The sequence below is a fragment of the Pseudophryne corroboree genome, unplaced genomic scaffold (genome assembly GCF_028390025.1).
Source record: "Pseudophryne corroboree isolate aPseCor3 unplaced genomic scaffold, aPseCor3.hap2 scaffold_330, whole genome shotgun sequence".
Lineage (NCBI taxonomy): Eukaryota > Metazoa > Chordata > Amphibia > Anura > Myobatrachidae > Pseudophryne > Pseudophryne corroboree.
In genome coordinates, this window is record NW_026969985.1 from 117,784 (window position 1) to 139,882 (window position 22,099).

Below are 22,099 nucleotides of genomic sequence, written 5' to 3' on the forward strand. Positions count from 1 at the left end.
GGATTGATATTTTTGCTCTTTTATTTTTACTTAAAGTACAATAACTTTTACCATTTTAATTTGTTTTAATAGTATATTGACAGTATTGTTTTCTTTCAAAAATCCACTTAATTTTCTTTACCCGATTATTAAAATGGTAATTGACAAAAACAAACTACATTGTCACCAGAAGAGCAATACAAAATGTACAAGTGATATATTAAAATAATCTTTCCAGCTTGAATTTCAATGATGCATTGGGGCAACGATTTTGTGAGAAACATCTTCACCCTTAAATAAAGATTTTCTTAATTCCTTACCTGTGTGCTAATTAGATATCACCTTGTTTTCACATTAAACAGACTTCCACATGAGAAAGCAGCAAGGATGCAGTGGCGTTAATGTTTCCTGGTGTCAACCTGTATTATTTCAGTAGATATTCAAATGAGGATGCATCTTGCAGCCTTTCCAATGAAGCAAGTTTAATTTAGTAATAGGTGAAAAACCATCCCTACAAAGGTGTTAATCAGAAACTTGGCTTTGTGGACACTTTTCAGAGAACAAATTTGTTAGCATAAAAATAAAGCCAGAAAATGAAGAGCTGTTTAATCACTCAATTGGATTTTTTTGCCAGCATATTTCTTTTTCTCTGCAACCCACTGCTAAATTGTGCTTCCTAGCTGTTTTTATAAAATCACTGAATCAAATCTAACTCTGATTACATCAGAGAAGGCCAGGTACCCTACACCATAAGAGGGGGTTTGAAATTTTGACTTGTCTACATAAAGATCACCAAAATCTGATAACAAGGTCAATTACGTCCCTGGGTGGGGTTGAACCACCAACCTTTTGGTTATTAGCCCTACACAGTAACTGATTGCGCCACAGCAACACTTTGCAAAAGTCCATACTGACAAAGGCTAATAAGCATTCATCTAGAACGATTCCTAGAAACATTTTAAAAAGTCAATAATGTGGAGAGTTTTTGTAAGATGTTTCTTCCATCAACCAATGAAGAAACACATTGGTACTTTCCCATGATGAGTGAGTGCTTCAGGATCTCTTGCACTTACATGTGCAGCAGAGTACTGTAATGGAAGCATGCTGGGTCCATAACCCAGAGGTAGGCAGATTGAAACTATCCTCTGCTATATGCATTTTTTTTGTTAATTAAAGTAATCCAAAACTGGGATTGATATTTTTGCTCTTTTATTTTTACTTAAAGTACAATAACTTTTACCATTTTAATTTGTTTTAATAGTATATTGACAGTATTGTTTTCTTTCAAAAATCCAATTAATTTTCTTTACCCGATTATTAAAATGGTAATTGACAAAAACAAACTACATTGTCACCAGAAGAGCAATACAAAATGTACAAATGATATATTAAAATCATCTTTCCAGCTTGAATTTCAATGATGCATTGGGGCAACGATTTTGTGAGAAACATCTTCACCCTTAAATAAAGATTTTCTTAATTCCTTACCTGTGTGCTAATTAGATATCACCTTGTTTTCACATTAAACAGACTTCCACATGAGAAAGCAGCAAGGATGCAGTGGCGTTAATGTTTCCTGGTGTCAACCTGTATTATTTCAGTAGATATTGAAATGAGGATGCACCTTGCTGCCTTTCCAATGAAGCAAGTTTAATTTAGTAATAGGTGAAAAACCATCCCTACAAAGATGTTAATCAGATACTTGGCTTTGTGGACACTTTTCAGAGAACAAATTTGTTAGCATAAAAATAAAGCCAGAAAATGAAGAGCTATTTAATCACTCAATTGGATTTTTTTGCCAGCATATTTCTTTTTCTCTGCAACCCACTGCTAAATTGTGCTTCCTAGCTGTTTTTATAAAATCACTGAATCAAATCTAACTCTGATTACATCAGAGAAGGCCAGGTACCCTACACCATAACAGGGGTTTTCGAAATTTTGACTTGTCTACATAAAGATCACCAAAATCTGATAACAAGGTCAATTACGTCCCTGGGTGGGATTGAACCACCAACCTTTTGGTTAATAGCCTTACGCAGTAACTGATTGCACCACAGCAACACTTTGCAAAAGTCCATACTGACAAAGGCTAATAAGCATTCATCTAGAACGATTCCTAGAAACATTTTAAAAAGTCAATAATGTGGAGAGTTTTTGTAAGATGTTTCTTCCATCAACCAATGAAGAAACACATTGGTACTTTCCCATGATGAGTGAGTGCTTCAGGATCTCTTGCACTTACATGTGCAGCAGAGTACTGTAATGGAAGCATGCTGGGTCCATAACCCAGAGGTAGGCAGATTGAAACTATCCTCTGCTATATGCATTTTTTTTTTGTTAATTAAAGTAATCCAAAACTGGGATTGATATTTTTGCTCTTTTATTTTTACTTAAAGTACAATAACTTTTACCATTTTAATTTGTTTTAATAGTATATTGACAGTATTGTTTTCTTTCAAAAATCCACTTAATTTTCTTTACCCGATTATTAAAATGGTAATTGACAAAAACAAACTACATTATCACCAGAAGAGCAATATAAAATGTTCAAGTAATATATTAAAATCATCTTTCCAGCTTGGATTTCAATGATGCATTGGGGCAACGATTTTGTGAGAAACATCTTCACCCTTAAATAAAGATTTTCTTAATTCCTTACCTGTGTGCTAATTAGAGATCACCTTGTTTTCACATTAAACAGACTTCCACATGAGAAAACAGCAAAGATGCAGTGGCGTTAATGTTTCATGGTGTCAACCTGTATTATTTCCGTAGATATTGAAATGAGGATACATCTTGCTGCCTTTCCAATGAAGCAAGTTTAATTTAGTAATAGGTGAAAAACCATCCCTACAAAGATGTTAATCAGATACTTGGCTTTGTGGACACTTTTCAGAGAACAAATTTGTTATCATAAAAATAAAGCCAGAAAATGAAGAGCTGTTTAATCACTCAATTGGATTTTTCTGCCAGCATTTTTCTTTTTCTCTGCAACCCACTGCTAAATTGTGCTTCCTAGCTGTTTTTTTTATAAAATCACTTAATTAAATCTAACTCTGATTACATCAGAGAAGGCCAGGTACCCTACACCATAAGAGGGGGTTTGCAATTTTGACTTGTCTACTTAAATATCACCAAAATCTGATCACAAGGTCAATCACGTCCCTGGGTGGGATTGAACCACCAACCATTTGATTAATAGCTGAACACACTAACCGATTGCGCCACAGAGACACTTTGCAAAAAGTAAATACTGACAAAGACTAATAAGCATTCATCTAGAACGTTTCCTAGAAAAACTTTAAAAAGTCAATAATCTGGAGAGTTTTTGTAAGATGTTTCTTCCAGCAACCAATGAAGAAACACATTGGTACTTTCGCATGATGAGTGAGTGCTTCAGGATCTCTTGCACTTACATGTGCAGCAGAGTACTGTAATGGAAGCATGCTGGGTCCATAACCCAGAGGTAGGCAGATTGAAACTATCCTTTGCTATATGCATTTTTTTTTGTTCATTAAAGTAATCCAAAACTGGGATTGATATTTTAGCTTTTATTTTTACTTAAAGTACAATAACTTTTACCATTTTAATTTGTTTTAATAGTATATTGACAGTATTGTTTTCTTTCAAAAATCCACTTAATTTTCTTTACCCGATTATTAAAATGGTAATTGACAAAAACAAACTACATTGTCACCAGAAGAGCAATACAAAATGTACAAGTGATGTATTAAAATCATCTTTCCAGTTTGAATTTCAATGATGCATTGGGGCAACGATTTTGTGAGAAACATCTTCACCCTTAAATAAAGATTTTCTTAATTCCTTACCTGTGTGCTAATTAGATATCACCTTGTTTTCACATTAAACAGACTTCCACATGAGAAAGCAGCAAGGATGCAGTGGCGTTAATGTTTCCTGGTGTCAACCTGTATTATTTCAGTAGATATTGAAATGAGGATGCATCTTGCTGCCTTTCCAATGAAGCAAGTTTAATTTAGTAATAGGTGAAAAACCATTCCTACAAAGATGTTAATCAGATATTTGGCTTTGTGGACACTTTTCAGAGTACAAATTTGTTAGCATAAAAGTAAAGCCAGAAAATGAAGAGCTGTTTAATCACTCAATTGGATTTTTTTGCCAGCATATTTCTTTTTCTCTGCAAACCACTGCTAAATTGTGCTTCCTAGCTGTTTTTATAAAATCACTGAATCAAATCTAACTCTGATTACATCAGAGAAGGCCAGGTACCCAACACCATAACAGGGGTTTTTGAAATTTTGACTTGTCTACTTAAAGATCACCAAAATCTGATAACAAGGTCAATTACGTCCCTGGGTGGGATTGAACCACCAACCTTTTGGTTAATAGCCGTACACACTAACTGATTGCGCCACAGCGACACTTTGCAAAAGTACATACTGACAAAGGCTGATAAGCATTCATCTAGAACGTTTCCAAGAAAAACTTTAAATAGTCAATAATCTGGAGAGTTTTTGTAAGATGTTTCTTCCATCAACCAATGAAGAAACACATTGGTACTTTCCCATGATGAGTGAGTGCTTCAGGATCTCTTGCAATTACATGTGCAGCAGAGTACTGTAATGGAAGCATGCTGGGTCCATAGCCCAGAGGTAGGCAGATTGAAACTATCCTCTGCTATATGCATTTTTTTTTGTTAATTAAAGTAATCCAAAACTGGGATTGATATTTTTGCTCTTTTATTTTTACTTAAAGTACAATAACTTTTACCATTTTAATTTGTTTTAATAGTATATTGACAGTATTGTTTTCTTTCAAAAATCCACTTAATTTTCTTTACCCGATTATTAAAATGGTAATTGACAAAAATAAACTGATGAGGATACTACTGCAGTCTTTGTTTCGTCTGTACCCGCTGAAAGAGCAGCAAAAGGTGGAGATCTTGATGGAACAGTTGAAAGGGCTTGCACTTAGAGAGGTTACTTCCTGGCCTACTGAAGAGAAGAAGACTGTGGACCAGATCCTCAACAGGCTTGCTACCACATTTGACACAAGGACAGTGTCAGAACTTAAAATGCACTTCTTTGCTCGAAAGCAACAACCAGGAGAGTCACTACGGGGCTATGCCCTCAGCTTGCAGGAAGCACTCAGAGATGTTCAGCAAGCAGACCCTGAGCAAGTGCATGACAAAGAGAAAATGTTATTGGACCAGTTCACTGAAGGTGCAAGGGGCGAATTTGTAAAACTCAGCTGCGACTATTGAGATTGCAGAAGCCTGGAAGCACATTCCTGGATTTTAAAGAGGCTGCGATTAAAGTTCTAGGCTCCAGTCTTACTTCAGGGGCTGTTCCACAAGAGTCTATTCCAGAGATGCCACGGTATCAAGAGAATTCTGATGCCCAGGAGTCAAGTTTTAAAGGAGCTACTTACCCACCTACAGTAAAAGGAGTGACAGTGCCATGTTCAAAGACATGCATATTTGACTCTTCTAGTGAGTTACGAAGTCTGCTGGCTGAACTGACACGTGGTGTGACAGAGATGCGCAGAGACCTGCAGATTCTGAAGAGACAGCAGGCACTGCTCCATGAAGAAATGGAATGGTGCCAGGAGAGGAGACCACTGAACAGTTCCCAATGGGACCTACATAGAAACAGGGAGACACTTTTTTCCAACCACTTTGCCTCCCAAAGGCGACCCATTTTTCAAAGCTGTGAAGGAAGCGGACAAATTAAGAGAGAATTTGAGCAGCCAGATCATTTAAACTCCAAATTCATGTGGTTAACCCGTTATGTTAGCCAAAGCCCGGTGGTTCAAGTTTGCATCAATGGAGTCTCAATGCCCGCTCTCTTAGACACTGGATCACAAGTGACCACAATACAAGCAACACAGTTTGAGCAGCATTGGACTGAGGAACAGATGTTTCCGTCAACTTCCACATTGATAAACCCGATTGCAAGCAATGGGCACTGCATCCCTTGCAAAGGATACTCGGAAGCTGAAATTCAAATCGGACGAACAGTGCTACCACAGCAAGGCTTCATCATCACCACTGCCCAAGATGATGGATTGCCTCCAGTGATAGTGGGCATGAATGTGTTGCGGAACTGCTGTGAGGAGCTCGTAGCAGCACTCCAAGGAGAGTTTCAAACTGACAAGCTCCAGGAGAAACAAGGCCTTCAACCTGGGATAGCCAAACAAAAGGGAAGAATGATAACAGAATTATCTGTAAGAGAGGAACATGAAAAAAATAAGGCTAGCCAAATAATGATAGAAATGCCCATCTCCAGTGTCCAGATTATCCGAAAGAATGCTTCAATGTTAGGCATGAATAATATAGCATCCAGTTCTAGAAACTGTGAGCAACCTATTCAAGGAACCAGTTTTGACCACCTGCAAGATAAAAGTCAGATGATAAGACACCTCAAAGCCTTACTGAAGATTGGGAAATACCTGACCAAGCGACAAAGGCAAGAATCCTCGCCAGAACTCCTGAAGTTGTTGAGACAGCGAGAAAGGCTGTTTGAAGAGAAAGGACAGTTGGTTCGATGTAGTGTGGATCCTAATACTCATTATAGGATCAGTCAACTTGTAATTCCAAGACAAAGTGCTTGTTATGTGCTTGAAGAATATCACGACAAGTCAGGTCACCCTGGGTGCAAAAGGATGGAAACAAGCATCTGGAAAAAGTTCTTTTGGGTTGAAATGAGGGAAGACATCAAGAGATGGTGCCGAAACTGTCCAACCTGTTCTGTAAGAAGAACCTTGCTGCCTCTTTCTCTCCAGAATCCATTGTCCCAAACCAGCTGTGATACTGAATCCCAAGATGGAATGGAAGAGGCTCATAAAATGTATTTACAGCAGACTAAGGTGGTTTGTCACCGACAAGGAGGCAAGAAGACTAGGGCTTGCAAAACAGAAAACCACCATAGTCAGCTGCAGTTTTGTACAGCATGTCCCAAAGACAGTTTAGAAAGAGTTCAATACTCATCCATGGCAGGGGGGTTGAGGTTTCCTAGACAAACTTTTCAAGACCATATACTGTCCAGATTTCAACCGATTGCTCCAGGAGCATGTGTTAATGTACTATAGCACAAAAGGAATTATACCTATCAGATACTGATGTTAAAAATGTTGATAAATGTTAATGTTTCAGACATAATCTGTGTTCACTAATGAATGTGACTGGATATAGTGAGAAGTTTATATAGGGATAAAACCAAAATGCGTGAGGACACGCATGTTTTGGGGGGGGGGCACGTGTGATATCCCATAACAACAAGGACATTTTTGACAACAGTGTAGTTGCCTGTGCCATTTTAAATAAAGTTTATTTAAAAGAAAATTGAACAGCAGTTTGAGAAGTCAGTTGGAGCCATGGTGAGGAAAGAGCTGGCGACGCCATTACGCAGAGATGAGCAGCTGAGAGAGGGGAGACAAATAAGCTGAAAATTGCATGAGAGAGTAAGCAGTAGTGCAAAATACAGCAGTGGAAGTGCAGCAATTAACAAGTAAGAACGCCATGACACTCTCAGCCAAGAGAGTGCACAGCAAGTGTCAGAGACAGGAGAGTATAAAGCCTTTATACCAATGCTGACTGGCCTACATCTGAGGGGAAACTGCCTCAGAAACATCTATTGACTGGGTGAGATAAATCCATATTTATACTGAAACCTACTCCACTGCAAAGGACATTATCCTATATTTACTATACCTATGCAGCGATTTACATGGGAAGCAGCTCCAGTTTGTTTTAAACAATCATCTTTACTACACAGAGCTACAATATTTTGTTCACAGCTAAAGGAGACAATAGCTGCATATAACTATGTAACAACATAACCGGGCCCCAACGTGCACATAGAGACTCCCTGCAGTGACACCAATGTTATCTGGGACTTAAATATTGTCTGCATAAGTTGATTTCTATTACTAAGCAACATAGTATTAATCTCAGATTTAGTTATATTACCATTTGTGTAATGACTTAAAGTGTATATGGTGTCTGTGTTTAAGTTGCTTGAATCAAATCTTTCCCTTCCCTACTGTAATCAGTTCCTTTTCTGAGTTATGTGGTAAACCATTTATTCTTTCATACAAAGCCCTGCCTGCCTTTCTTTGTGTCTGGGGAAACCTTGCCTCTCTGCCAGGAATAGAGAAGAGCTGCTGCTGAAGGAGGAATAGTCCATCAAGGTATCCCTGACCTGTTCCACATAGTTTACACACTTGTTATACCGGGGTGTTACATTGTGTGTGACTGACCTTAGGAAGAAACCGGAGCCTCCGCTGCAGTGACCCAGCAACCAGGGCACGGGAGTATACAGTGCCGCTGGGAGTGATGAAGCTGCAGTAAAGATGTCTATTAGACCTAGCCTGCTGCAGCCCTTGTAGATTCTCATAAAAAAAGTTCTTCTTTTCTTGTCAAAATTAATAGCTAAGAATAGGCTGCTTGAGGCAGGCCCCTGTTAAGTGGCCTGCTACTGAAGGCAACAACTACAAACTGAGCTCCCTGTTCATGGAAGCGGGGTTATAGAGGAGAATGCGCTGAGCATCTTGGGAACAGTCAAAAGCTTTGAGCCGGTTGGTGCCTCAGATCAAGATCCTACTCTACACCCCAATGTGAATCCTTGTGGAGTCCAGTGTACCCCACAGAAGAAATTAATGTGTCACACCCATTGGCAGCAACCTTAGAATAGCTGCTGACTGGCACAATTGAGAAAGGAAGGGGGGGGGGGACATTTGAATTCAGCACATAGATGCAATTCAAATATGTAATTTGAACCTTCCTATTTTAAAATATAATGGATGAACCTCACCCTGTGAGAACAATCTTCATGATATAGAGATCTCATATGCAAAATAAGTATGAGTTGGGATAGGGCTGGGGAGGGTGGCTGCTCGGGCAGCCCCTCCCCCGTCAAGTTAAGGAGATTCAACTGAGGAAGCACAAGGGAACTCTCGTCTGGGGACAACAACTGCAGGGAGACCACATCTTTTCAGATGAACATGGGAGGGCGGAAGGCTGCCTAATACTGAAGCACCATCAAATATCAAACCATATGCAATAACTAGTACAAGCATTCCTGGGGGAAGGTCTGCAGGAGACGAATTTGCATACGGTGATGTCATCCAAGCAGTGGGCCAAAGTTGGCTGGAACCCTCATCTGCATATGAAAAGAGAAAAGGGTTATGCAGGGCATGGCGGCCTTTTGCGGCGCTTGGATGACCCCTAGTTCGCATTAAACACCTCCACCCTCCTTCGGTGTGGGGCTCATGTTGACTATGCCCCAGCCCCTGAAGCATTCAAGCTGATTTCTTGCAGCAGCTGGGCACTGTAACAGCTCCAGAGCTGCTCTGTAAGGCAAATAAAAGGGTGTGGGCCCTGCAGCACTACCTGTAGTTCGCATTGTGCGTTGGAAGGCACAAAGTAATCAGACGGGAGAAGTCAGGATAGTGCGCAAGGGCATAGAAGGGAGCGGCTCAAGAAAAGAGAAGTGGAAACAGACAGCAAACTAGGCTGGAGAGAGACCTGAGACAAAGAGATCTGAATTATACGAGAGCCGACCAGGGGAAACACAAATTATGCAGTCAAGTTTCCCACATTTGGGGAAATCGCAGGGGCAGCACAGCCAGAGTGCAATGGGTGAGCCTTGCCCTGGGAGAAGCACCTTCAAGATCATAGTATCTCACCTGGCAGGTAAGTAGGAGTTGGGCTAGAGCTGGGGAGGGTCGCTGCTCGGGCACCCCCCTGTCAAGTGAAGGAGATCCAACTGAGGCAGCACAATGGAACTCTCGAAAGAAGAACAAGGCTAGAGGAAGATCTGAGACAAAGAAATCTGACTTTTACCAGAGCTGACCAGCGGAAAACACAAACACAGTCCCCCACTACCACAAATAATGCAGGCGAGTTTCCCACATTTGGGGAAATCACAGGGGTCAGCATACCCAGAATGCAATGAATGAACCTCACCCTGGGTGAACAATCTTCATGACCATGGTGTCTCCTATGCAAAATAAGTATGATTTGGGATAGGGCTGGGGAGGGCCGCTGCTCAGGCACATCTCTGTCAAGTAAAGTTAATTCAACTGAGGCAGCACAAGGGAACTCTCATCTGGGGACAACAACTGCAGGGAGAACACATATTTTCAGATGAACATGGGAGGGCAGAAGGCTGCCTAATACTTAAGCACCCCCAAACAACAAACCAAATGCAACAACTAGTGCAAGCATTCCTGGGGGAAGGCCTGCAGCAGATGGATTTGCATATGGTGATGTTATCCAAGCAGTGGGTCAAAGTTGGCTTCAACCCTCATCTGCATATGAAAAGAGAAAAGGGGCGTGCAGGGCATGGCGGCCTTTTGCGGCGCTTGGATGACCCCTAGATCGCATTAAACACCCCCACCCTCCTTTGGTGTGGGGCTCATGTTGGCCATGCCCCATCCCATGAAGCATTCAAGCTGATTTCTTGCAGCAGCTGGGCACTGTAACAGCTCCAGAGCTGCTCTGTAAGGCAAGTAAAAGGGTGTGGGCCCTGCAGCACTACCTGTAGTTTGCATTGTGCATTGGAAGGCACAAAGTAAGCAGACGGGAGGAGAAGTCAGGATAGTGCACAAGGGTATAGAAGGGAGGGGCTCAAGAAAAGAGAAGTGGAAACAGACAGCAAACTAGGCTGGAGAGAGACCTGAGACAAAGAGATCTGAATTATACGAGAGCCGACCAGGGGAAACACAAATTATGCAGTCAAGTTTCCCACATTTGGGGAAATTGCAGGGGCAGCACACCCAGAGTGCAATGGGTGAGCCTTGCCCTGGGAGAAGCACCTTCATGATCATAGTATCTCACCTGGCAGGTAAGTAGGAGTTGGGCTAGAGCTGGGGAGGGTCGCTGCTCGGACACCCCCCTGTCAAGTGAAGGAGATCCAACTGAGGCAGCACAAAGGAACTCTCGAAAGAAGAACAAGGCTAGAGGAAGATCTGAGACAAAGAAATCTGACTTTTACCAGAGCTGACCAGAGGAAAGTACAAACACAGTCCACCACTACCACAAATAATGCAGTCGAGTTTCCCACATTTGGGGAAATCACAGGGGTCAGCATACCCAGAGTGCAATGAATGAACCGCACCCTGGGAGAACAATCTTCATAACAATGGTATCTCCTATGCAAAATAAGTATGATTTGGGATATGGCTGGGGAGGGCCGCTGCTCAGGCACATCTCTGCCAAGTAAAGGAGATTCAACTGAGGCAGCACAAGGGAACTCTCATCTGGGGACAACAACTGCAGGGAGAACACATATTTTCAGATGAACATGGGAGGGCAGAAGGCTGCCTAATACTGAAGCACCCCCAAACAACAAACCAAATGCAACAACTAGTGCAAGCATTCCTGGGGGAAGGCCTGCAGCAGATAGATTTGCATATGGTGATGTCATCCAAGCAGTGGGTCAAAGTTGGCTTCAACCCTCGTCTGCATATGAAAAGAGAAAAGGGGCGTGCAGGGCATGGTGGCCTTTTGCGGCACTTGGCTGACCCCTAGTTTGCATTAAACACCTCCACCCTCCTTCGGTGTGGGGCTCATGTTGGCTATGCCCCAGCCCCTGAAGCATTCAAGCTGATTTCTTGCAGCAGCTGGGCACTGTAACAGCTCCAGAGCTGCTCTGTAAGGCAAGTAAAAGGTTGTGGGCCCTGCAGCACTACCTGTAGTTCGCATTGTGCGTTGGAAGGCACAAAGTAAGCAGAAAGGAGGAGAAGTCAGGATAGTGCGCAAGGGCATAGAAGGGAGCTGCTGAAGAAAAGAGAAGTGGAAACAGACAGCAAACTAGGCTGGAGAGAGACCTGAGACAAAGAGATCTGAATTATACGAGACCTGACCAGGGGAAACACAAATTATGCAGTCAAGTTTCCCACATTTGGGGAAATCGCAGGAGCAGCACACCCAGAGTGCAATGGGTGAGCCTTGCCCTGGGAGAAGCACCTTCATGATCATAGTATCTCACCTGGCAGGTAAGTAGGAGTTGGGCTAGAGCTGGGGAGGGTCGCTGCTCGGGCACCCCCCTGTCAAGTGAAGGAGATCCAACTGAGGCAGCACAAAGGAACTCTCGAAAGAAGAACAAGGCTAGAGGAAGATCTGAGACAAAGAAATCTGACTTTTACCAGAGCTGACCAGAGGAAAGCACAAACACAGTCCACCACTACCACAAATAATGCAGTCGAGTTTCCCACATTTGGGGAAATCACAGGGGTCAGCATACCCAGAGTGCAATGAATGAACCGCACCCTGGGAGAACAATCTTCATAACAATGGTATCTCCTATGCAAAATAAGTATGATTTGGGATATGGCTGGGGAGGGCCGCTGCTCAGGCACATCTCTGTCAAGTAAAGGAGATTCAACTGAGGCAGCACAAGGGAACTCTCATCTGGGGACAACAACTGCAGGGAGAACACATATTTTCAGATGAACATGGGAGGGCAGAAGGCTGCCTAATACTGAAGCACCCCCAAACAACAAACCAAATGCAACAACTAGTGCAAGCATTCCTGGGGGAAGGCCTGCAGCAGATAGATTTGCATATGGTGATGTCATCCAAGCAGTGGGTCAAAGTTGGCTTCAACCCTCGTCTGCATATGAAAAGAGAAAAGGGGCGTGCAGGGCATGGTGGCCTTTTGCGGCACTTGGCTGACCCCTAGTTTGCATTAAACACCTCCACCCTCCTTCGGTGTAGGGCTCATGTTGGCTATGCCCCAGCCCCTGAAGCATTCAAGCTGATTTCTTGCAGCAGCTGGGCACTGTAACAGCTCCAGAGCTGCTCTGTAAGGCAAGTAAAAGGGTGTGGGCCCTGCAGCACTACCTGTAGTTCGCATTGTGCGTTGGAAGGCACAAAGTAAGCAGAAAGGAGGAGAAGTCAGGATAGTGCGCAAGGGCATAGAAGGGAGCGGCTCAAGAAAAGAGAAGTGGAAACAGACAGCAAACTAGGCTGGAGAGAGACCTGAGACAAAGAGATCTGAATTATACGAGACCTGACCAGGGGAAACACAAATTATGCAGTCAAGTTTCCCACATTTGGGGAAATCGCAGGGGCAGCACACCCAGAGTGCAATGGGTGAGCCTTGCCCTGGGAGAAGCACCTTCATGATCATAGTATCTCACCTGGCAGGTAAGTAGGAGTTGGGCTAGAGCTGGGGAGGGTCGCTGCTCGGGCACCCCCCTGTCAAGTGAAGGAGATCCAACTGAGGCAGCACAAGGAAACTCTCGAAAGAAGAACAAGGCTAGAGGAAGATCTGAAACAAAGAAATCTGACTTTTACCAGAGAGCAGAGGAAAACACAAACACAGTCCCCCACTACCAACAAATAAAGCAGTCGCGTTTCCCACATTTGGGGAAATCACAGGGGTCAGCATACCCAGAATGCAATGAATGAACCTCACCCTGGGAGAGTAATCTTCATGACCATGGTATCTCCTATGCAAAATAAGTATGATTTGGGATAGGGCTGGGGAGGGCCGCTGCTCATGCACATCTCTGTCAAGTAAAGGAGATTCAACTGAGGCAGCACAAGGGAACTCTCATCTGGGGACAACAACTGCAGGGAGAACACATATTTTCAGATGAACATGGGAGGGCAGAAGGCTGCCTAATACTGAAGCACCCCCAAACAACAAACCAAATGCAACAACTAGTGCAAGCATTCCTGGGGGAAGTTCTGCAGAAGACGGATTTGCATACGGTGATGTCATCCAAGCAGTGGGTCAAAGTTGGCTTCAACCCTCATCTGCATATGAAAAGAGAAAAGGGGCGTGCAGGGCATGGCGGCCTTTTGCGGTGCTTGGATGACCCCTAGTTCGCATTAAACACCCCACCCTCCTTTGGTGTGGGGCTCATGTTGGCCATGCCCCATCCCCTGAAGCATTCAAGCTGATTTATTGCAGCAGCTGGGCACTGTAACAGCTCCAGAGCTGCTCTGAACGGCAAGTAAAAGGGTGTGGGCCCTGCAGCACTACCTGTAGTTTGCATTGTGCATTGGAAGGCACAAAGTAAGCAGACGGGAGAAGTCAGGATAGTGCGCAAGGGCATAGAAGGGAGCGGCTCAAGAAAAGAGAAGTTGAAACAGACAGCAAACTAGGCTGGAGAGAGACCTGAGACAAAGAGATCTGAATTATACGAGAGCCGACCAGGGGAAACACAAATTATGCAGTCAAGTTTCCCACATTTGGGGAAATCGCAGGAGCAGCACACCCAGAGTGCAATGGGTGAGCCTTGCCCTGGGAGAAGCACCTACATGATCATAGTATCTCACCTGCCAGGTAAGTAGAAGTTGGGCTAGAGCTGGGGAGGGTCGCTGCTCGGGTACCCCCCTGTCAAGTGAAGGAGATCCAACTGAGGCAGCACAAGGGAACTCTCGAAAGAAGAACAAGGCTAAAGGAAGATCTGAGACAAAGAAATCTGACTTTTACCAGAGCTGACCAGAGGAAAGCACAAACACAGTCCCCCACTACCACAAATAAAGCAGTCGAGTTTCCCACATTTGGGGAAATCACAGGGGTCAGCATACCCAGAATGCAATGAATGAACCTCACCGTGGGAGAACAATCTTCATGACCATGGTATCTCCTATGCAAAATAAGTATGATTTGGGATAGGGCTGGGGAGGGCCGCTGCTCAGGCACATCTCTGTCAAGTAAAGGAGATTCAACTGAGGCAGCACAAGGGAACGCTCATCTGGGGACAACAACTGCAGGGAGAACACATATTTTCAGATGAACATGGGAGGGCAGAAGGCTGCCTAATACTGAAGCACCCCCAAACAACAAACCAAATGCAACAACTAGTGCAAGCATTCCTGGGGGAAGGCCTGCAGCAGATGGATTTGCATACGGTGATGTCATCCAAGCAGTGGGTCAAAGTTGGCTTCAACCCTCGTCTGCATATGAAAAGAGAAAAGGGGCGTGCAGGGCATGGCGGCCTTTTGCGGCGCTTGGATGACCCCTAGTTCGCATTAAACACCTCCACCCTCCTTCGGTGTGGGGCTCATGTTGGCTATGCCCCAGCCCCTGAAGCATTCAAGCTGATTTCTTGCAGCAGCTGGGCACTGTAACAGCTCCAGAGCTGCTCTGTACGGCAAGTAAAAGGGTGTGGGCCCTGCAGCACTACCTGTAGTTTGCATTGTGCATTGGAAGGCACAAAGTAAGCAGACAGTAGGAGAAGTCAGGATAGTGCACAAGGGTATAAAAGGGAGGGGCTCATGAAAAAAGAAGTGGAAACAGACAGCAAACTAGGCTGGAGAGAGACCTGAGACAAAGAGATCTGAATTATACGAGAGCCGACCAGGGGAAACACAAATTATGCAGTCAAGCTTCCCACATTTGGGGAAATCAGAGTGCAATGGGTGAGCCTTGCCCTGGGAGAAGCACCTTCATGATCATAGTATCTCACCTGGCAGGTAAGTAGGAGTTGGGCTAGAGCTGGGGAGGGTCGCTGCTCGGGCACCCCTCTGTCAAGTGAAAGAGATCCAACTGAGGCAGCACAAGGAAACTCTCGAAAGAAGAACAAGGCTAGAGGAAGATCTGAGACAAATAAATCTGACTTTTACCAGAGCTGACCAGAGGAAAGCACAAACACAGTCCCCCACTACCACAAATAATGCAGTCGAGTTTCCCACATTTTGGAAATCACAGGGGTCAGCATACCCAGAATGCAATGAATGAACCTCACCCTGGGAGAACAATCTTCATGACCATGGTATCTCCTATGCAAAATAAGTATGATTTGGGATAGGGCTGGGGAGGGCCGCTGCTCAGGCACATCTCTGTCAAGTAAAGGAGATTCAACTGAGGCAGCACAAGGGAACTCTCATCTGGGGACAACAACTGCAGGGAGAACACATATTTTCAGATGAACATGGGAGGGCAGAAGGCTGCCTAATACTGAAGCACCCCCAAACAACAAACCAAATGCAACAACTAGTGCAAGCATTCCTGGGGGAAGGCCTGCAGCAGATGGATTTGCATACGGTGATGTCATCCAAGCAGTGGGTCAAAGTTGGCTTCAACCCTCGTCTGCATATGAAAAGAGAAAAGGGGCGTGCAGGGCATGGCGGCCTTTTGCGGCGCTTGGATGACCCCTAGTTCACATTAAACACCTCCACCCTCCTTCGGTGTGGGGCTCATGTTGGCTGTGCCCCAGCCCCTGAAGCATTCAAGCTGATTTCTTGCAGTAGCTGGGCACTGTAACAGCTCCAGAGCTGCTCTGTACGGCAAGTAAAAGGGTGTGGGCCCAACAGCACTACCTGTAGTTTGCATTGTGCATTGGAAGGCACAAAGTAAGCAGACAGGAGGAGAAGTCAGGATAGTGCACAAGGGTATAAAAGGGAGGGGCTCATGAAAAAAGAAGTGGAAACAGACAGCAAACTAGGCTGGAGAGAGACCTGAGACAAAGAGATCTGAATTATACGAGAGCCGACCAGGGGAAACACAAATTATGCAGTCAAGCTTCCCACATTTGGGGAAATCGCAGGGGCACCACACCCAGAGTGCAATGGGTGAGCCTTGCCCTGGGAGAAGCACCTTCATGATCATAGTATCTCACCTGGCAAGTAAGTAGGAGTTGGGCTAGAGCTGGGGAGGGTCGCTGCTCGGGCACCCCCCTGTCAAGTGAAAGAGATCCAACTGAGGCAGCACAAGGGAACTCTCGAAAGAAGAACAAGGCTAGAGGAAGATCTGAGACAAATAAATCTGACTTTTACCAGAGCTGTCCAGAGGAAAGCACAAACACAGTCCCCCACTACCACAAATAATGCAGTTGAGTTTCCCACATTTGGGGAAATCACAGGGGTCAGCATACCCAGAATGCAATGAATGAACCTCACCCTGGGAGAACAATCTTCATGACCATGGTATCGCCTATGCAAAATAAGTATGATTTGGGATAGGGCTGGGGAGGGCCGCTGCTCAGGCACATCTCTGTCAAGTAAAGGAGATTCAACTGAGGCAGCACAAGGGAACTCTCATCTGGGGACAACAACTGCAGGGAGAACACATATTTTCAGATAAACATGGGAGGGCAGAAGGCAGCCTAATACTGAAGCACCCCCAAACAACAAACCAAATGCAACAACTAGTACAAGCATTCCTGGGGGAAGGCCTGCAGCAGATGGATTTGCATATGGTGATGTCATCCAAGCAGTGGGTCAAAGTTGGCTTCAACCCTCGTCTGCATATGAAAAGAGAAAAGGGGCGTGCAGGGCATGGCGGCCTTTTGCGGCGCTTGGATGACCCCTAGTTCGCATTAAACACCTCCACCCTCCTTCGGTGTGGGGCTCATGTTGGCTATGCCCCAGCCCCTGAAGCATTCAAGCTGATTTCTTGCAGCAGCTGGGCACTGTAACAGCTCCAGAGCTGCTCTGAACGGCAAGTAAAAGGGTGTGGGCCCTGCAGCACTACCTGTAGTTTGCATTGTGCATTGGAAGGCACAAAGTAAGCAGACGGGAGAAGTCAGGATAGTGCGCAAGGGCATAGAAGGGAGCGGCTCAAGAAAAGAGAAGTTGAAACAGACAGCAAACTAGGCTGGAGAGAGACCTGAGACAAAGAGATCTGAATTATACGAGAGCCGACCAGGGGAAACACAAATTATGCAGTCAAGTTTCCCACATTTGGGGAAATCGCAGGAGCAGCACACCCAGAGTGCAATGGGTGAGCCTTGCCCTGGGAGAAGCACCTACATGATCATAGTATCTCACCTGCCAGGTAAGTAGAAGTTGGGCTAGAGCTGGGGAGGGTCGCTGCTCGGGTACCCCCCTGTCAAGTGAAGGAGATCCAACTGAGGCAGCACAAGGGAACTCTCGAAAGAAGAACAAGGCTAAAGGAAGATCTGAGACAAAGAAATCTGACTTTTACCAGAGCTGACCAGAGGAAAGCACAAACACAGTCCCCCACTACCACAAATAAAGCAGTCGAGTTTCCCACATTTGGGGAAATCACAGGGGTCAGCATACCCAGAATGCAATGAATGAACCTCACCGTGGGAGAACAATCTTCATGACCATGGTATCTCCTATGCAAAATAAGTATGATTTGGGATAGGGCTGGGGAGGGCCGCTGCTCAGGCACATCTCTGTCAAGTAAAGGAGATTCAACTGAGGCAGCACAAGGGAACTCTCATCTGGGGACAACAACTGCAGGGAGAACACATATTTTCAGATGAACATGGGAGGGCAGAAGGCTGCCTAATACTGAAGCACCCCCAAACAACAAACCAAATGCAACAACTAGTGCAAGCATTCCTGGGGGAAGGCCTGCAGCAGATGGATTTGCATACGGTGATGTCATCCAAGCAGTGGGTCAAAGTTGGCTTCAACCCTCGTCTGCATATGAAAAGAGAAAAGGGGCGTGCAGGGCATGGCGGCCTTTTGCGGCGCTTGGATGACCCCTAGTTCGCATTAAACACCTCCACCCTCCTTCGGTGTGGGGCTCATGTTGGCTATGCCCCAGCCCCTGAAGCATTCAAGCTGATTTCTTGCAGCAGCTGGGCACTGTAACAGCTACAGAGCTGCTCTGTACGGCAAGTAAAAGGGTGTGGGCCCTGCAGCACTACCTGTAGTTTGCATTGTGCATTGGAAGGCACAAAGTAAGCAGACAGGAGGAGAAGTCAGGATAGTGCACAAGGGTATAAAAGGGAGGGGCTCATGAAAAAAGAAGTGGAAACAGACAGCAAACTAGGCTGGAGAGAGACCTGAGACAAAGAGATCTGAATTATACGAGAGCCGACCAGGGGAAACACAAATTATGCAGTCAAGCTTCCCACATTTGGGGAAATCAGAGTGCAATGGGTGAGCCTTGCCCTGGGAGAAGCACCTTCATGATCATAGTATCTCACCTGGCAGGTAAGTAGGAGTTGGGCTAGAGCTGGGGAGGGTCGCTGCTCGGGCACCCCTCTGTCAAGTGAAAGAGATCCAACTGAGGCAGCACAAGGAAACTCTCGAAAGAAGAACAAGGCTAGAGGAAGATCTGAGACAAATAAATCTGACTTTTACCAGAGCTGACCAGAGGAAAGCACAAACACAGTCCCCCACTACCACAAATAATGCAGTCGAGTTTCCCACATTTTGGAAATCACAGGGGTCAGCATACCCAGAATGCAATGAATGAACCTCACCCTGGGAGAACAATCTTCATGACCATGGTATCTCCTATGCAAAATAAGTATGATTTGGGATAGGGCTGGGGAGGGCCGCTGCTCAGGCACATCTCTGTCAAGTAAAGGAGATTCAACTGAGGCAGCACAAGGGAACTCTCATCTGGGGACAACAACTGCAGGGAGAACACATATTTTCAGATGAACATGGGAGGGCAGAAGGCTGCCTAATACTGAAGCACCCCCAAACAACAAACCAAATGCAACAACTAGTGCAAGCATTCCTGGGGGAAGGCCTGCAGCAGATGGATTTGCATACGGTGATGTCATCCAAGCAGTGGGTCAAAGTTGGCTTCAACCCTCGTCTGCATATGAAAAGAGAAAAGGGGCGTGCAGGGCATGGCGGCCTTTTGCGGCGCTTGGATGACCCCTAGTTCACATTAAACACCTCCACCCTCCTTCGGTGTGGGGCTCATGTTGGCTGTGCCCCAGCCCCTGAAGCATTCAAGCTGATTTCTTGCAGTAGCTGGGCACTGTAACAGCTCCAGAGCTGCTCTGTACGGCAAGTAAAAGGGTGTGGGCCCTACAGCACTACCTGTAGTTTGCATTGTGCATTGGAAGGCACAAAGTAAGCAGACAGGAGGAGAAGTCAGGATAGTGCACAAGGGTATAAAAGGGAGGGGCTCATGAAAAAAGAAGTGGAAACAGACAGCAAACTAGGCTGGAGAGAGACCTGAGACAAAGAGATCTGAATTATACGAGAGCCGACCAGGGGAAACACAAATTATGCAGTCAAGCTTCCCACATTTGGGGAAATCGCAGGGGCACCACACCCAGAGTGCAATGGGTGAGCCTTGCCCTGGGAGAAGCACCTTCATGATCATAGTATCTCACCTGGCAAGTAAGTAGGAGTTGGGCTAGAGCTGGGGAGGGTCGCTGCTCGGGCACCCCCCTGTCAAGTGAAAGAGATCCAACTGAGGCAGCACAAGGGAACTCTCGAAAGAAGAACAAGGCTAGAGGAAGATCTGAGACAAATAAATCTGACTTTTACCAGAGCTGTCCAGAGGAAAGCACAAACACAGTCCCCCACTACCACAAATAATGCAGTTGAGTTTCCCACATTTGGGGAAATCACAGGGGTCAGCATACCCAGAATGCAATGAATGAACCTCACCCTGGGAGAACAATCTTCATGACCATGGTATCGCCTATGCAAAATAAGTATGATTTGGGATAGGGCTGGGGAGGGCCGCTGCTCAGGCACATCTCTGTCAAGTAAAGGAGATTCAACTGAGGCAGCACAAGGGAACTCTCATCTGGGGACAACAACTGCAGGGAGAACACATATTTTCAGATAAACATGGGAGGGCAGAAGGCAGCCTAATACTGAAGCACCCCCAAACAACAAACCAAATGCAACAACTAGTACAAGCATTCCTGGGGGAAGGCCTGCAGCAGATGGATTTGCATATGGTGATGTCATCCAAGCAGTGGGTCAAAGTTGGCTTCAACCCTCGTCTGCATATGAAAAGAGAAAAGGGGCGTGCAGGGCATGGCGGCCTTTTGCGGCGCTTGGATGACCCCTAGTTCGCATTAAACACCTCCACCCTCCTTCGGTGTGGGGCTCATGTTGGCTATGCCCCAGCCCCTGAAGCATTCAAGCTGATTTCTTGCAGCAGCTGGGCACTGTAACAGCTCCAGAGCTGCTCTGAACGGCAAGTAAAAGGGTGTGGGCCCTGCAGCACTACCTGTAGTTTGCATTGTGCATTGGAAGGCACAAAGTAAGCAGACAGGAGAAGTCAGGATAGTGCGCAAGGGCATAGAAGGGAGCGGCTCAAGAAAAGAGAAGTTGAAACAGACAGCAAACTAGGCTGGAGAGAGACCTGAGACAAAGAGATCTGAATTATACGAGAGCCGACCAGGGGAAACACAAATTATGCAGTCAAGTTTCCCACATTTGGGGAAATCGCAGGAGCAGCACACCCAGAGTGCAATGGGTGAGCCTTGCCCTGGGAGAAGCACCTACATGATCATAGTATCTCACCTGCCAGGTAAGTAGAAGTTGGGCTAGAGCTGGGGAGGGTCGCTGCTCGGGTACCCCCCTGTCAAGTGAAGGAGATTCAACTGAGGCAGCACAAGGGAACTCTCGAAAGAAGAACAAGGCTAGAGGAAGATCTGAGACAAATAAATCTGACTTTTACCAGAGCTGACCAGAGGAAAGCACAAACACAGTCCCCCACTACCACAAATAATGCAGTCGAGTTTCCCACATTTGGGGAAATCACAGGGGTCAGCATACCCAGAATGCAATGAATGAACCTCACCCTGGGAGAACAATCTTCATGACCATGGTATCTCCTATGCAAAATAAGTATGATTTGGGATAGGGCTGGGGAGGGCCGCTGCTCAGGCACATCTCTGTCAAGTAAAGGAGATTCAACTGAGGCAGCACAAGGGAACTCTCATCTGGGGACAACAACTGCAGGGAGAACACATATTTTCAGATGAACATGGGAGGGCAGAAGGCTGCCTAATAATGAAGCACCCCCAAACAACAAACCAAATGCAACAACTAGTGCAAGCATTCCTGGGGGAAGGCCTGCAGCAGATGGATTTGCATACGGTGATGTCATCCAAGCAGTGGGTCAAAGTTGGCTTCAACCCTCGTCTGCATATGAAAAGAGAAAAGGGGCGTGCAGGGCATAGCGGCCTTTTGCGGCGCTTGGATGACCCCTAGTTCGCATTAAACACCTCCACCCTCCTTCGGTGTGGGGCTCATGTTGGCTATGCCCCAGCCCCTGAAGCATTCAAGCTGATTTCTTGCAGCAGCTGGGCACTGTAACAGCTCCAGAGCTGCTCTGTACGGCAAGTAAAAGGGTGTGGGCCCTGCAGCACTACCAGTAGTTTGCATTGTGCATTGGAAGGCACAAAGTAAGCAGACAAGAGGAGAAGTCAGGATAGTGCACAAGGGTATAAAAGGGAGGGGCTCATGAAAAAAGAAGTGGAAACAGAC

The 22,099-nt window shown here is 45.6% G+C and overlaps 20 non-coding genes across 20 annotated transcripts; all 20 read right to left on the reverse strand.

Annotated features, from left to right (window-relative positions):
- Positions 1–9,500: 9,500 nt before the first annotated feature.
- Positions 9,501–9,663, reverse strand: LOC135019026 (U1 spliceosomal RNA). Its single transcript, XR_010216640.1, has one exon. It is a non-coding gene; the product is annotated as a U1 spliceosomal RNA (small nuclear RNA).
- Positions 9,664–9,815: 152 nt separating this feature from the next.
- Positions 9,816–9,979, reverse strand: LOC135018861 (U1 spliceosomal RNA). Its single transcript, XR_010216493.1, has one exon. It is a non-coding gene; the product is annotated as a U1 spliceosomal RNA (small nuclear RNA).
- Positions 9,980–10,653: 674 nt separating this feature from the next.
- Positions 10,654–10,816, reverse strand: LOC135018897 (U1 spliceosomal RNA). Its single transcript, XR_010216526.1, has one exon. It is a non-coding gene; the product is annotated as a U1 spliceosomal RNA (small nuclear RNA).
- A 152-nt stretch (positions 10,817–10,968) lies between these two features.
- On the reverse strand, positions 10,969–11,132 carry LOC135018807 (U1 spliceosomal RNA). The gene has a single exon (XR_010216441.1). It is a non-coding gene; the product is annotated as a U1 spliceosomal RNA (small nuclear RNA).
- A 674-nt stretch (positions 11,133–11,806) lies between these two features.
- On the reverse strand, positions 11,807–11,969 carry LOC135018924 (U1 spliceosomal RNA). The gene has a single exon (XR_010216551.1). It is a non-coding gene; the product is annotated as a U1 spliceosomal RNA (small nuclear RNA).
- A 152-nt stretch (positions 11,970–12,121) lies between these two features.
- Positions 12,122–12,285, reverse strand: LOC135018816 (U1 spliceosomal RNA). Its single transcript, XR_010216450.1, has one exon. It is a non-coding gene; the product is annotated as a U1 spliceosomal RNA (small nuclear RNA).
- A 674-nt stretch (positions 12,286–12,959) lies between these two features.
- On the reverse strand, positions 12,960–13,122 carry LOC135018911 (U1 spliceosomal RNA). Its single transcript, XR_010216539.1, has one exon. It is a non-coding gene; the product is annotated as a U1 spliceosomal RNA (small nuclear RNA).
- A 149-nt stretch (positions 13,123–13,271) lies between these two features.
- On the reverse strand, positions 13,272–13,436 carry LOC135018932 (U1 spliceosomal RNA). The gene has a single exon (XR_010216559.1). It is a non-coding gene; the product is annotated as a U1 spliceosomal RNA (small nuclear RNA).
- Positions 13,437–14,106: 670 nt separating this feature from the next.
- LOC135018878 (U1 spliceosomal RNA) lies at positions 14,107–14,269 on the reverse strand. The gene has a single exon (XR_010216509.1). It is a non-coding gene; the product is annotated as a U1 spliceosomal RNA (small nuclear RNA).
- Positions 14,270–14,421: 152 nt separating this feature from the next.
- Positions 14,422–14,585, reverse strand: LOC135018813 (U1 spliceosomal RNA). The gene has a single exon (XR_010216447.1). It is a non-coding gene; the product is annotated as a U1 spliceosomal RNA (small nuclear RNA).
- A 972-nt stretch (positions 14,586–15,557) lies between these two features.
- Positions 15,558–15,720, reverse strand: LOC135018795 (U1 spliceosomal RNA). The gene has a single exon (XR_010216429.1). It is a non-coding gene; the product is annotated as a U1 spliceosomal RNA (small nuclear RNA).
- A 674-nt stretch (positions 15,721–16,394) lies between these two features.
- LOC135019035 (U1 spliceosomal RNA) lies at positions 16,395–16,557 on the reverse strand. The gene has a single exon (XR_010216647.1). It is a non-coding gene; the product is annotated as a U1 spliceosomal RNA (small nuclear RNA).
- A 152-nt stretch (positions 16,558–16,709) lies between these two features.
- LOC135018762 (U1 spliceosomal RNA) lies at positions 16,710–16,873 on the reverse strand. Its single transcript, XR_010216396.1, has one exon. It is a non-coding gene; the product is annotated as a U1 spliceosomal RNA (small nuclear RNA).
- Positions 16,874–17,544: 671 nt separating this feature from the next.
- On the reverse strand, positions 17,545–17,707 carry LOC135018879 (U1 spliceosomal RNA). The gene has a single exon (XR_010216510.1). It is a non-coding gene; the product is annotated as a U1 spliceosomal RNA (small nuclear RNA).
- Positions 17,708–17,859: 152 nt separating this feature from the next.
- LOC135018814 (U1 spliceosomal RNA) lies at positions 17,860–18,023 on the reverse strand. The gene has a single exon (XR_010216448.1). It is a non-coding gene; the product is annotated as a U1 spliceosomal RNA (small nuclear RNA).
- Positions 18,024–18,995: 972 nt separating this feature from the next.
- Positions 18,996–19,158, reverse strand: LOC135018796 (U1 spliceosomal RNA). The gene has a single exon (XR_010216430.1). It is a non-coding gene; the product is annotated as a U1 spliceosomal RNA (small nuclear RNA).
- A 674-nt stretch (positions 19,159–19,832) lies between these two features.
- LOC135019036 (U1 spliceosomal RNA) lies at positions 19,833–19,995 on the reverse strand. Its single transcript, XR_010216648.1, has one exon. It is a non-coding gene; the product is annotated as a U1 spliceosomal RNA (small nuclear RNA).
- A 152-nt stretch (positions 19,996–20,147) lies between these two features.
- LOC135018763 (U1 spliceosomal RNA) lies at positions 20,148–20,311 on the reverse strand. Its single transcript, XR_010216397.1, has one exon. It is a non-coding gene; the product is annotated as a U1 spliceosomal RNA (small nuclear RNA).
- Positions 20,312–20,982: 671 nt separating this feature from the next.
- LOC135018881 (U1 spliceosomal RNA) lies at positions 20,983–21,145 on the reverse strand. The gene has a single exon (XR_010216512.1). It is a non-coding gene; the product is annotated as a U1 spliceosomal RNA (small nuclear RNA).
- A 152-nt stretch (positions 21,146–21,297) lies between these two features.
- On the reverse strand, positions 21,298–21,461 carry LOC135018821 (U1 spliceosomal RNA). The gene has a single exon (XR_010216455.1). It is a non-coding gene; the product is annotated as a U1 spliceosomal RNA (small nuclear RNA).
- Positions 21,462–22,099: the final 638 nt, after the last annotated feature.